Source organism: Papio anubis, chromosome 2 (assembly GCF_008728515.1).
Source record: "Papio anubis isolate 15944 chromosome 2, Panubis1.0, whole genome shotgun sequence".
In the NCBI taxonomy this organism is placed as follows: domain Eukaryota; kingdom Metazoa; phylum Chordata; class Mammalia; order Primates; family Cercopithecidae; genus Papio; species Papio anubis.
This window is the reverse complement of record NC_044977.1, coordinates 60,018,945-60,031,883: the sequence shown is the minus strand read 5'-3', so window position 1 is coordinate 60,031,883 and position 12,939 is coordinate 60,018,945. Positions and strand designations below refer to the sequence as shown.

General features: G+C 39.0%; 1 long non-coding RNA gene and 1 other non-coding gene across 5 annotated transcripts in view; both read right to left on the bottom strand.

Moving 5' to 3' along the window:
- Positions 1–12,939, bottom strand: part of LOC116273530 — a 142,913-nt gene that overhangs the window by 47,055 nt on the left and 82,919 nt on the right. For 3 of the 4 annotated variants that reach the window (XR_004181853.1, XR_004181856.1, XR_004181848.1), the window contains exons 1-2: positions 9,823–10,891; positions 8,540–8,605 (exon numbers count right to left, since the gene is read on the bottom strand). This is a non-coding gene — a long non-coding RNA (uncharacterized LOC116273530). Of the gene's footprint in view, positions 1–8,539; positions 8,606–9,822; positions 10,892–12,939 lie in introns of those variants that run through there. The other variant, XR_004181850.1, reaches the window with a different exon arrangement.
- LOC116274044 lies at positions 1,440–1,543 on the bottom strand. Its single transcript, XR_004182523.1, has one exon. It is a non-coding gene; the product is annotated as a small nucleolar RNA U13 (small nucleolar RNA).

Sequence of the window (12,939 nt, the reverse complement as noted above, 5' to 3'; positions counted from 1 at the left end):
AAACAACTATCAAATGGTAAAGTCCTAGGCAAACATCAGCTCTATTATTAAAACTTCTTTTCTCTGAATCTTTACTTAAAAATTACATTATGTGACTGGGCACCGTGGCTCATGCCTGTAATCCCAGCACTTTGGGAGGCCGAGGAGGGCAGATCACGAGGTCAAGAAATTGAGACCATCCTGGCCAACATGATGAAACCCCGTCTCTACTAAAAATACAAAAATTAGCTGGGTGTGGTGGCGCACACCTGTAGTCCCAGCTACTCAGGAGGCTGAGATGGGAGAATCGCTTGAACCCAGGAGGCAGAGGTTGCAGTGAGCCGAGATCGCACCACAGCACTCCAGCCTGGTGACAGAGGAAGACTCTGTCTCAAAACAAAACAAACAAAAAATTATATGTGTGTGTGTTCATATATCACTTTTAAAGTTTCCATTTTTGTTGATTTTGGTGAGGGCAAGATGTTTTTATGCAGATGATTTTTATGATAGTAATATATGCCAAAAATATATGGTCAGTGAAGAAAATGCAGAAAATACATAAAAGTCTAGATTAAAAGAAGAAAACATGTGATAGCAAGTCAAACCCAAAAGCATGTTGAATAAGCAGTAACCCACATTTCTCCCCCAAAAAGTAAGGTCATTATAACACTTTTCTCAGAGGAAGAATAAAATATATTAGCACCATGCACACATTGTGCGATATTTATTAAAGGAGGGTCAAGTGACATGTTGACCATAGCACGTTGTCATAGCTTGTCAGCTATAATTAGAAAAAAAAAGAATTGTAAGAAAAATTAAATGCATAGATTAGCCACAAAATGCTCGACATAGGTAAGATTTGGCAGACACTTCGAGACTCTAAATTTGCTCACATTACTAAAGATTCATTTCTAGAAAATCCAGATCTAGAAGAAAGATTCCCATAGTGTAACAGTTTTCATAGGGTGCTTTAGAATATATTTATTTATTGAGACTGACCTGAGAATTGATTCTGGCAAATGTTCATTTTGGAAATACAGCAAAGGGTCGGAGAATTCCTAGAATTCAGAGTTGTACCTTGGACTTTAGAGGGACATTTGAGGCAGAAATGTGAGTAGTATGCAGGAGACTGGACTCTGAACATGAGAGGCTCTCGTTTAAAAGATTATTACTAGAAATGAGCAGTCAAGAATGTCTGTTTCTGTGCTTTTAGTAATGGTTGGAAAGAAGAAATCTCAGACATAAACCATGAGATTCCAAAGAGCAGAAAAAGAATCCAGGGAGCCTGTTAGGTAAGATATTCAGAGATGAAAGAATCTCACCATGACTTCAAAGCATGTGCACCGCACCCCATTACTCCGGAAAACCAAGGTGTTTTGTCATTTCTCTGCTATATTGATTTCCCTTCTGATTTCAACTGCATTTACACCTGAGAGGAGCAACCTTTTTTTTTATTTTTAGGTTAGATGGGTAATGTGCCAATGTGGGCACAAGGTTCAGAGGGTGGCACATCTCACACATGTCATGAAAACCCAATCGTCATGCTCGTGAACTACAGAAGAATCAGAGGAATGGCACTTTCCAATTGCTTCCCTAGACAGGCTGTCACCTATAAGGCCCATCCCCAGATCCAGAGGCTGCAATGAATCCTCTGAAACCACTGCTTTGTCGTTCAGACCTAATCCCAGCCTTTCTCTGTACCACCTCTGCTTTCCTCTATGGCATCTTCAGCCACTAACTCAGGAAAGAAAAGTTCTAGGGAAAAAAAAAAAGATTGGTGTGAAACACACACACAAACACCCCACACCTTCAAAATGCCCCCAGTGACATGTTAAGTAGTCATCCGAGATTAAGTAAAAAATTCCTGAATCCTGTAAGTCCTGTCCTTTATCCCTATCTAAGCATGAATAATCCAATTCTCTGATTCCTGGAAAAATATAGGCAATATGTAGAAGGAGAGAAAAAAACTGACTAGTCTCTTTCAGAAAAACTTTCTTGGCCAGGCACGGTGGCTCACACCTGTAATCCCAGCACTTTGGGAGGTCAAGGCAGGCGCATCACCTGAGGTCAGGAGTTCGAGACCAGCCTGGCCAACATGGTGAAACCTCGTCTCTACTAAAAATATAAAAATTAGCCAGGAGTGGTGGTGGGCACCTATAATCCCAGCTACCTGGGAGGCTGAGGCAGGAGAATTGCTTGAACCCGGGAGGTGGAGGTTGCAGTGAACTGAGATCATGCCATCACACTCCACCCTGGGCGACAGAGTGAGACTCCATCTCAAACACAAACAAACTTTCCTGAGCTGACAGTTCATGTTGTCGTTGTGTCCGAAATTTTGTGACCTGAGTCATATTAGACATTTAATACACACTTAAATATTACATGCAAGGGAACATACATTTTGTCACCCACACAAAATAATTTGCCTAAAAAATAGAGACAAAGTCATTCCCTTAAGTATAGAAAGTGCTTAGTAAATTCATTAATTACAAAAAAAAAAATCCACAAACCCTAGAATGAAATACTTAGAAAAGGATTAATGTAATTGTATTTTATTATACATGAGCCAGAGTAATTTGATTTTATACCAGTTTTATTTTCCCTTTGAAAAAATGTATTTTCAGTTTTCATTTCTCACATGTAGGCTTCATGAAGAACCACTAAAAGGGAATCAGAGAGATTCATGCTGCCCAGGCAACAAAATCAGCAAACAATGAAAGCCAAACTAGGCGTTGATGGTTATAAACAGAAATAAATTGTAATCCCTGCTTTTGTTGCTTTGCCACAGAATTATCACCTGCTGCCCACCATTACATTAATTCTTGTCCCTCATACTAGCAACTTTACAGCTGCTCTGTCTCCTTCCACCTTAGTCCAATGATTTTTTTTGGGGGGTGGGGGGAGAAATGGGGTCTTGCTATATTGCCCAGGCTGGTCTCAAACTCCTGGGATCCAGTCATCTTCTCACCTCGGCCTCCCAAAGTATTGGGATTATTGTGAGTTACCTCAAGTAGGTTGTTTCACTATTGTGCAAGCAAGCCCAAAGATGTACTATTTTGAGAGAATAGAACATTTAAATAAGCATAGCATTTAAATCATCCAACCTTCTAGTCCCAATTTTGATTCACCCATTTCCTTATTCTTAGAAAAAATTCACATATGGGTCAATCACGTCATACAAGAAAGTAACTCAATGCTCACAATTAATAAACTTTAAAAAAAATTGGAGATTTTTTCAGTAATGCCTTTTTTCCTTCTTTTAGATTATTAATAAAGACTTATACATTTACTGAGGAAGTATTTAAAATTAATTTTGACTTCATGTATTTGCATTTATACATGTTGCTATTTATAGGCAAAAACTATTCAATGTACAATTAGTAATATTTTTCCCCAAGGGATGAGTTTATGTTTCCACTGAAGAAATTAAACACGCACTTTTGATGTATTCACTCTAATTTCAGGATCGATATTCTGAAGAATAAAAATACCCTGTCCAAAACTTGGAGAGTAACTTGGATTTCTTTTTTAATTTCAATTTCATATGTAAGCTCCACCCAAGACTAAGTTCTGCTCCAGATTCTGATAGTACTAAAATTGCTTTCTCTTTTTTCTAGAGTACTACATAACTCTTACCTAAATGTCAAATAGTCATGATATTCTTATAAATACCCTTGTTTACGGCAAACTTAATGTATGTTTGGAAAATAATTCATTAAACACTGTAAAATGCTAGTGCTGATGACCTCCTTGGGAAGAGTGAAAGAGTTGATTTAGGATTTGGCCATTTATAGTGACAACCTAGCAAAATAATCAAGGAAAAAACGATTCAAAGTTCCCGTTACATTGATTTCATTTACAGAATGCCAGCTAGTTCCAGTGCTTCCCTGTTTAAACGAATACTAATTTCAAGCTTTTCGAACAGACATTGCTTAAGGAAACTCAGGAATAAAACATGAGCAAGTTATCCAGTATCAAGTGCAGGCTACGTGCCTGATGTTTGCAACTGACTCATGAGATTCTGGTGTCTCAAGGATATCTATTTGATCTCTTATTCTCAGCTATATAATCTTCCAGATTAAATTGCACCAGAAATTATCTGTGTACACCCCACAGAGAGTAAATAATCAGACATATCTCTGTTCTTCCCTTTTTCCACTCTCGCACATGACTTTGCATGTGATTATGTAAAACCTGCAGGCCTGATATTTTCATTATATATAATCCTGCAATTACAATTATATAACCAGCTTGCTGTTTCCAATTAAAAATATTTTTTTAAGTGACAAAACTGCCCTACAATAAATGCAACTTACGGTGAAGTGTCCCGGCGATCACACTGGGAGATTGAGAAGCAGAGCTAAAACACCTTCTTCCAACTCTCTGCCCAGTTGATCCATTTATCCCTTTAAAATACATTATGTAGAATCAAAAAATATTTCTGGTCTGAGTATACGGAGGTTCCCTGGGATTTAGGGGATTTCGCTTGAAATAGATTTTTTTTTTCCCCCACAAGATTTCAGCTTTTGCAGAATTAGCTCTGATCTGAATAATATTTTCACATCATTTCAAACACATTTAAATTTCTAAAGGTGTTGCTCAAGGAAGCAACTAATGCAAACTTTGTTAACAGGAAAAACCATGTTTAAAATAAAAAATTAAGCACGGCAGGTACCTAAAAGGAGCCTAAAAACAGAAACAGAATGGAACATTTCTAAGAGTTGGAACATGTAAAAACATGTATGTTAAAAAAAAAAGAAAGTTCAGAAATAGATCCAAATACATGTGGGATAAAAATTACATTATAAATCAGTGTGGAATGAAAACAGGGATAGTTCAATATTTGATACTGAGCTACCTAGGCAGCATTCTAGGGTTAGGCCTATCTTATACCAGGCCAAATTTCAAATGAATAAAAAATGTAAAGGTAAACACCAAAACCTACCCAAGATCTAGGGGAAAAACAGGATACTTTCTTAATGACCTTGAATATGGTAGACCTTTTAAATTATGAGTCAAATCCAAAAGCCATAAAAGAAAATATTGGTAAATTCAGGTACATAAAAATAAAATTTCTGTGGCAAAAGTCACCTTGAGCAAGTCAAAGACAAATAAGATGAGATAAAAATATTTGTAATTCATGCTACTAATAAAGGTCTTATCTTCCTAATACAAAAGAGCTTAAGTTGAGAAGAAAAACACAAAGAGCCCAATAGAAAATCGCACGAGAGAAAAACAATGGGAAAAATGAGATACCATTTTTCTTCATTTGTTCACGCACACACAAAAAAAGTTGGATGACATCAAATGGAAAATATTGTTATGTATTACTGTTAAATGCATTAAGTTACTATCAACTTTATGTAGGGCATTTTGGCAATATCTACCAAAATTACTAATTATTCCTTTGGCTAGCAATTCTACTTCCACGGATATATTTGTGAAATGACCCGACATAAGATTATTCACTACAGAAATGTTTATTGGAAACAACATAAATATTCATCAATTGGAGACTAGTTAAATAAATTATAGTAGCTCCATATAGTGGAATACTATATAGTTGTAAATAAGGAGAAAGGGAAAGGGTCCACGTACTGATTTAGAAAGATCTCCAAGAAATAAATAATATTAAGTGGGTGGGGAGGAAGCAACGGCACAACAGTGTCTGCAGTATGCTACCTTTTGCATAAAAAGAGACAAGAAACACTGTATTAAGATTTGTATCAACCCAATACTACCTGAGAATAAAAGATTTGTTGGTATGTGCTAAACAAACTATGCTTACATGTACACATAATAACATCAGGGCCAGGTGGCTCACACCTATAACCCCAGCACTTAGAGAGGCCAACCCTGGGGGAGGATGGTTTGAGCCCAGGAGTTTGAGATCAGCCTAGGCAACACAATAAGACCTCGTCCCTTAAAAATAAATAAATAAAAATTAGCTGCGCGTGGTGGTGTACACCTGTAGTTCCAGCTACTCAGTAGGCTGAGGTGGAAGGATCACTTGAGCCTGGGAGGTTGAGGCTGCAGTGAGCTGTGATACTGCTACTGCACTCCAGCCTGGGCAGCAGAGTGAGACCCTACCTCAAGAAAAGAAAAAGAAAAAAGAAAAGAACATCAGGTGTGCAGCTGTGTGTGTCTAGGGTGGTTGGGAACTAGGTAGATGGGGAACAGGGTTGTGAAACAATTTTTAAATTTTCAATAATATGCATATTACCTGTTCAAAATTAAATCAAAACCAATATTGTTCCCTAATCTAAGCCTAGATGATATTTATTTTACTTCTGATTATGTATCTCTTTAATGACATATTCTCTAAAATCATATGTTGTGCTAGAAATGTAAGATTAATTAGGTTTGGTTGAAATTCATTACTGAAAGAGTAGGTTACAAAAATTAATCATATTCTTGACACTTCTTACTCAATTTAGGCTTTCTTTGTATAATTCTGTCTTTATACTTCTACTCAAATATAACCCTTCTATGTTGCTTAGAAATATGTGAGAACATTCACTGATCAAGGACCCTAACCTTGTCACTGAAGAATTTTAATCAATTTGAAGTTTTTATGAGCATATAAACGTGTTCAAGTTTTTTTTGTTAAAGTTTCATTCTTTATCACGTGCACGAAGTTCTACTAAAGAAGTTAATTGGCCATCTGCATTTCTTATCTATTTTTCCTCTTAAAGTGGAATATAAAATCCTACTTTTATCCTAGGATGAAAAATCATTCCTTCAAGTGGTAAGATGTTGTCTTCAGTGCATGCAAGGATATTTTCCTGACTGTATAAGATTCTCACCAAACAACACCATATTTCTTTTAGCGATCTTTCGACTCTTCATTTACTTTGTATTTAACAATAAATCTTTTTTTCTTTGACATGATTAACGTTTTATTCCAGTTCATCGCAAACACAATTTAACCTTCAGGAGTTCCCTTTTAAAAAGTTTGCTCTTTCACTTCATTATACATCCTCAGTCCACCCTGTAGATGTCTTTTGGAACACTTCACATAATTATTAAGTAATTGTGTTATTTGTTGTTTCATGTTTGTCTTCTGGTAGAATTCAAGGACAGGAACCAAATCTCTCCTATTCACCATAGTTACAGTCCCCATGCCCCAAGAAATGTAATGAATTGTCTTGTACATAGTAAATTCTCACTATGCAGTATATTTGTTGAACAAATGAATTGTCTTTGTCTTCTTAACATCTATTAAAATTACAAGCTCCTTGAGATTAGAGACCGTTTCAAAGGAGTTGGTTTGGTATATAGCTAACACAGTATAGAACCAAATTACATACTTAATTCATTTATCATGAATGAAGCAATCACACATCACTGGCAACACTAATATTGACAGACCCCATAATCAACATCCTTGAAGTAACAGAACATTGCTGGTTTCACTAAAAATAATAAAAATTTCAAAATATATTTTGTATCAAATAATTCTGACAATTTTTATGCTTTACTGAGAATATTAATTAACCTTTGCAATGAGGTGTTATCCACTTCCAAGATAGGTTCTATATGACCTATATGAAATACAGTTTACCTCCAGTAGGCAGTCTTTTCATAAAGACCAGCAAAATAGAGCGAGGGTTGGATACTAAAAGCATTTACAGTATGTACAAATGGAAAAAGTATATCATCCATTCAAAACTGTTTAATTCTCCTTGGGTTGTTATAATGACAACTTCCTTAACCTGATAACAGATTTTTAAAAATGTAATCATGTATTTATTTTATGGTTTGCACAAGATGTACCTTTAGTACATCCAGATTTTCATAACCCGTCAAACAGTTTTTCAGTATGTGTTATGGCAGGATATTCTAGAACTGCCAAGAAAAGTAAATTCACAGAGCTGCCTGCAATTCACTAACTATAACAAATTAGCATAAGCAGCCCCATTTTAGAAGGCACGGCTTTTACAAGTTACACAGAAAAATAATGTGGGTTTGCATTTCTATCATTAAAAACTGCCCATGCCATGAATGGTTACACTGTGAATATTAAACACAGCCCAGATAAGTCAATGTAGCTCGTCTATTTGAGGTGGAACTCCTTAATGAAACATTTGGTTATGATCTGAAGACTAACTAGGAAAACTAGCTAACAAGTACCTATTTTTACGGATTTTTTTCCACTTAAAAAAAAAATGCATATCAAATAAAACCTCTCAACACTTGTCAGCTCTCCTGTGAACATACCATATAAATGGACTGGCACCGGCTGCCAGAGAAAACGAAAGGCCAAATTACTCTCTTCCACCCATGCTGTGAAGTTCAGAGAGAAATCTGTCCTAGACCCAAACCACACAGATAGCATACAATGCACCATTTAGCAAGAACGAAAGAATGGATAAAATTCTTCAGATTTCTCTGCACAATAGCAAAGATCTTATTTTGTTAGTCACCATCACAATTTAAAAGGCCTCTGGCGGTTGCTCATGGAACAAAACAAAGGTATTTTCAAATATCTAATTTGCTTAAGCTCTGTTCATTCTGGCCAAAACTCCAAAAGCCATAAAAACCGTGGCTGCAGGCTTACCTTATTCCAAACATATCCGCAGTGCAGTCAGTTGCCAGTGTAATACTAAAGAGGTCTCATCAGTACCTAGAATAAAGCAATAAAGAAAGTGAATTTAGAGTCCGGTTTTTGATTCTGGGAAACATGAAACTGTTTATAACCATCTTGGGAATACTATCTTTGAGCAACCTGGGCACTATCGTGAGACCCTGCCTCAGGGAAAAAAAAAAAAAAAAAAAAAAAAAATTATCTTTTTACAGAACCAAATACACTATTGGCCAGCTTCGGAATTTTGTGAATGCAGCTGCTTGGAGGGCAGGACCTTCGTTCATCCCTTCCACTGCAACCCGTGGAGAAGGTTGAAGAGACTGTCAGTGCCAATCTGCTTTATGGTGGGCAAGAGAGTGTGGGGATGGGGGGCAGAGATGAAAACTAATTAAGGTTTAAAGAGAAATTAGAAGATGCCTGTCCTGCCGTGGGCCATCACAAACAGGCTCTTATTTTTCTATTGGACTCTAAACTTTAATTTACCCACGTATTTTCTCTTCCTCAAACTCAGAATGTTAGACTTACCCTTCACCCTCCCACGTGCCTCCTCCCCGAGGACTTTCTCGCAGGTATTCCCTATTGAAACGCAGCTGGTTGCCCATGCTGGAAATTTGGGAATGTCCCAGTTGCAGCCCTTTTCAATCAATCACCAAGTCCAGGTGAATTTACCTCTTTAATAACTTCAAAGTGTTTCCAGTTCTGTGCATCCCTACAATGGCCACCTAATCCAGGCTATTCTGGTCTCTTTCTTGGATTTTGATAACAACTTCCTAAATTATCTTCCCACCTCCAAGTTGTTACCACTTCTTTCTAGTCTCTCTCTCTTTTTTTTTTTTTTTTTTTTTGAGACAGGGTCCCACTCTGTCACCCAACCTGGAGTGCAGTGCAGCAAACACTGGTCACTTCAGCCTCAGCCTCCAGGGCTCCAGGGATCTTCCCGCCTCCCGAGTAGCTGGAACTACATGCGTGCGCCACAATGCCCCGCTAATTTTTGTATTTTTAGTAGAGACGAGGTCTTGCCATGTTGTCCAGGCTGGTTTTGAACTCCTGAGCTCAAGTGAACCTCCCACCTTGGCCTTCCAAAGTTCTGGGACTACAGGCATGAGCCACCATGCCCAGCCCCCTTCTAGTCTTTTTTTTACACCCACATCAATTTCCCCCCCCCCCCCCCACGCTGATCATATCATTCCCAAACTTAATATCTGATATTCAGAGCCATCGTGTTTTTTCCTTATCTTACTTTGACCTCAGTTTACCTCGTTTTATCTTGAGCCTCTTCTGTGCACAAACACCGAAACGCTCTACTTTTTGGTTGCCTGAGAGCAGCGTACCGGATCAAAACCTGGGAACTTTGTATTTGTCCTTTTCTCTCTACCGGGAATGTCGTCATCTCCATTTGCCCAATGAGCCCCACCTCCTCACCATTTTTACCTCTGTGGAAATCCCTTCCTTCCAGAAGCGTCCACTCACTTCTGGTGCCAAGGAGCTTCCGCAGCGCCCTGTACGCACCTCTACAGATGGAGGTAGCTGTTTTCTGTGTTAGGCAGCAAGCTCCCGTGAGCTGGGTTCATTGCTCATGGTTGCCTTGGCCTGGCAAATAATGACTTGGCCTGGTAAACAATCATTATTTAGTAAATAATGATTACATGAACAAATGTAACTAAGACATCCAGATAGAATCTAATGCATTTCGTGCAGCTCATGTGTAACCAGGTGAGGTTTTCCAGCTGTTTCAGCTTCTATTATAACTTACGTTACAGAACTGGGGTGTCCCAAACCCCAGATTATAAGAATCACCTGAGTCGCTTGACAAACTAACAGCGTCCTGTCTCTTAAAGAGACACACGGGAAACTGGTAAAAGTGAATCTGAAGGAAAAAACTGGTGATCAGAACCAGGAATAAACTTGTTTTTCACTGCATACCCTTTTGATTTGCCTTGAGTTAAAAAAAATACACAAGAAATTGAGACCCGTGACAGAGTGCCATCCATCACCCAACTGATAGGTGAATTTCTTCTCAGTGTTGTGTGCACAGAAATGTTTCCATCAGTATTGCAGCCGGCCTTCAAGAGAGCCCTAGGTGATTCTTTCTATGTCTTATATATTCATAAGAATACACAAGAAACCAACAACATTGAGCACCTCCAGGTACGTGAATTGGGATACTGAGAGAACAAAGTTGGGAAAGAGACTTTATAATGACACTCTTTTATATCTTTTGGAATTTCCCATCATTTTAAATGTATGACCTGGTCAAAAAATTTAAAAATTAAACAAAATCACAGGCTGGGCACAGTGGCTCATGCCCGTAATCCCAGTGCTTTGGGAGGCCAAGGTAAGAGGATCACTTGAGTCCAAGTGTTCAAGACCAGCTTGAGCAACATAGCAAGACTCCGTCTCAACAACCACAAAATTTTGAAAATGAGCCAGGTGTGGTGACACATGCCTGTAATCCCAGTTATTTAGGAAGGTAGGATGGCAGGATCACCTGGGCCCAGGAATTCAAGGCTGCAGTAACTGCACTCCAGTCTGGCAAGACTCTGTCTCTTAAATAAACAAATGAATAAATACACAGATTTTGAGGCCCATCCCTGGACGTTCTGATTCATGAAGCTGGAGGTGGGGCCTAAAAAATCTGTATTTTTAATAAATTCTCTGGGTAATACCTATGATCATGTAAGTCTGAGGAAGACTGTTAAGGTTGGACTTGACCTTAGAGATCATCTAATCCAGTCATTCCCAAACCAGGGCATCATCTTTGACTTAATCAGAATATCCCGGGCAGGGTGCAGGGAAACCAGTGCTTTAAAAAGTGGCCCCAGATGATTCCAATGCAGGCGCTGGCTTGCAGCTTGCATTGAGACCCGTGACAGAGTGCCATCCATCACCCAACCAATACATGAATTTCTTCTCAGTGATGAATGCACAGAAATGTTTCCATCATTATTGTAGCCGGCCTTCAAGAGAGCCCTTGGTGATTCTCCCCTCCTGGTATTCATGCCTTTAGGTAGTTTCCTCCCACACTGAGTAGGGCTCACCTGTAGAACCCATAGGATATTGTGGGAATGATGGAGCGTGGCTTCCAACACTAGGCTGTCAAAGATATTGTGGCTTCTCCCTTGTTCTCTCTTGGCTTGTCTGCTCTGGGGAAACCAGCTGCCATGTTACCAGGATGCTTGGGGGCCACATGGTGAGCAGCTGAGTCCTCCTGCCAATCACCAGCACTGACTTGCCAGTTACATGAGTAAACCCTGTTGAAAATGGCTCCTCCAATCCCAGGCAAGTCTTCAGATGTCTGCAGCCATGGCTGACATCTGGACTGCAACCCCATAAGAGATCCTGAGACAGAACCACCAAGCTGCATCACTCCTCCATTTCTGGTCTGTTGAAACTGAGTGAAGTAGTAAATGCTTAATATTATTTTAAACTGACAACAGGGTTTTTTTGTGGGGTGGGGTGGGGTGCAGGAGACTTGTCACACAGCCATCGATAACTAATACAATCATATTTTCCCACAAGTGCATTTCTTATCAGTGGCCCCATTTCTGTTTCATCTCCCATCTGGCAAAATGTTCTCTTCCCCAAGCCTGCGAGTAAGGTATTATAATATATTTACTTTCACAGGTTGAGTGTTAGAGTGCCATCATGGGGCTTTCTGACTTGGGCAGCACAACTTCTCAAATACTGTCAGTCAGCAGTGTGGAAACTCGTCAGTCTTGCTTCCTGTGGTTCTCTGTGGCTTGGCTTGAGTGGATGGGGAAAAACCAAGTGATCTTTTTTGTGGTGATGAAGTGCTGAGCCCTTGTCCACTGTAGGCCCATTTCTGGCATTCTCCATGCCCACTGAGGCCTCTCTCTGACCTTTCCCTACACATAGAAGGCAGGACAACTGTAAATGCACTTTAGCTTGTGATGTGATGTCTGTGCATTACACCTTCCAGATTCTGGATCTTGACCTGAAAATATTGGTTTCTGTTTTGACAGAGGAGACGGGCATCTGATTTTCATCTGGAAAATGATATGTGTGCGACATTTCTAGTGTCAGAAAGACTATTTCATATGCAATTACCCTCCAAGCCCTAGGAGGACTTTAAGTCCTTGGAAGGAAGCCCACCTACTCACTGTCCTTGATGTCATCTACAAAGTCAGAATGGCAGAAATCACATTAGACTTCACTAACGAATCATTGGCCAAAGTCTTAAAACAAATATGTGCAGTTGCTTCATGCCAGCTCTTCCTTTTTTCTGCCAGTTTCTGATAGTTATGGTCACTTAGCTTTGATCTCACCGGACACCTGATTACTTAAAAAGCCAAAATCCTAAACCCACTGGTGTTATTCTGCTTGCAGATAAAAGCAAAGGTCCATTTGTGAAA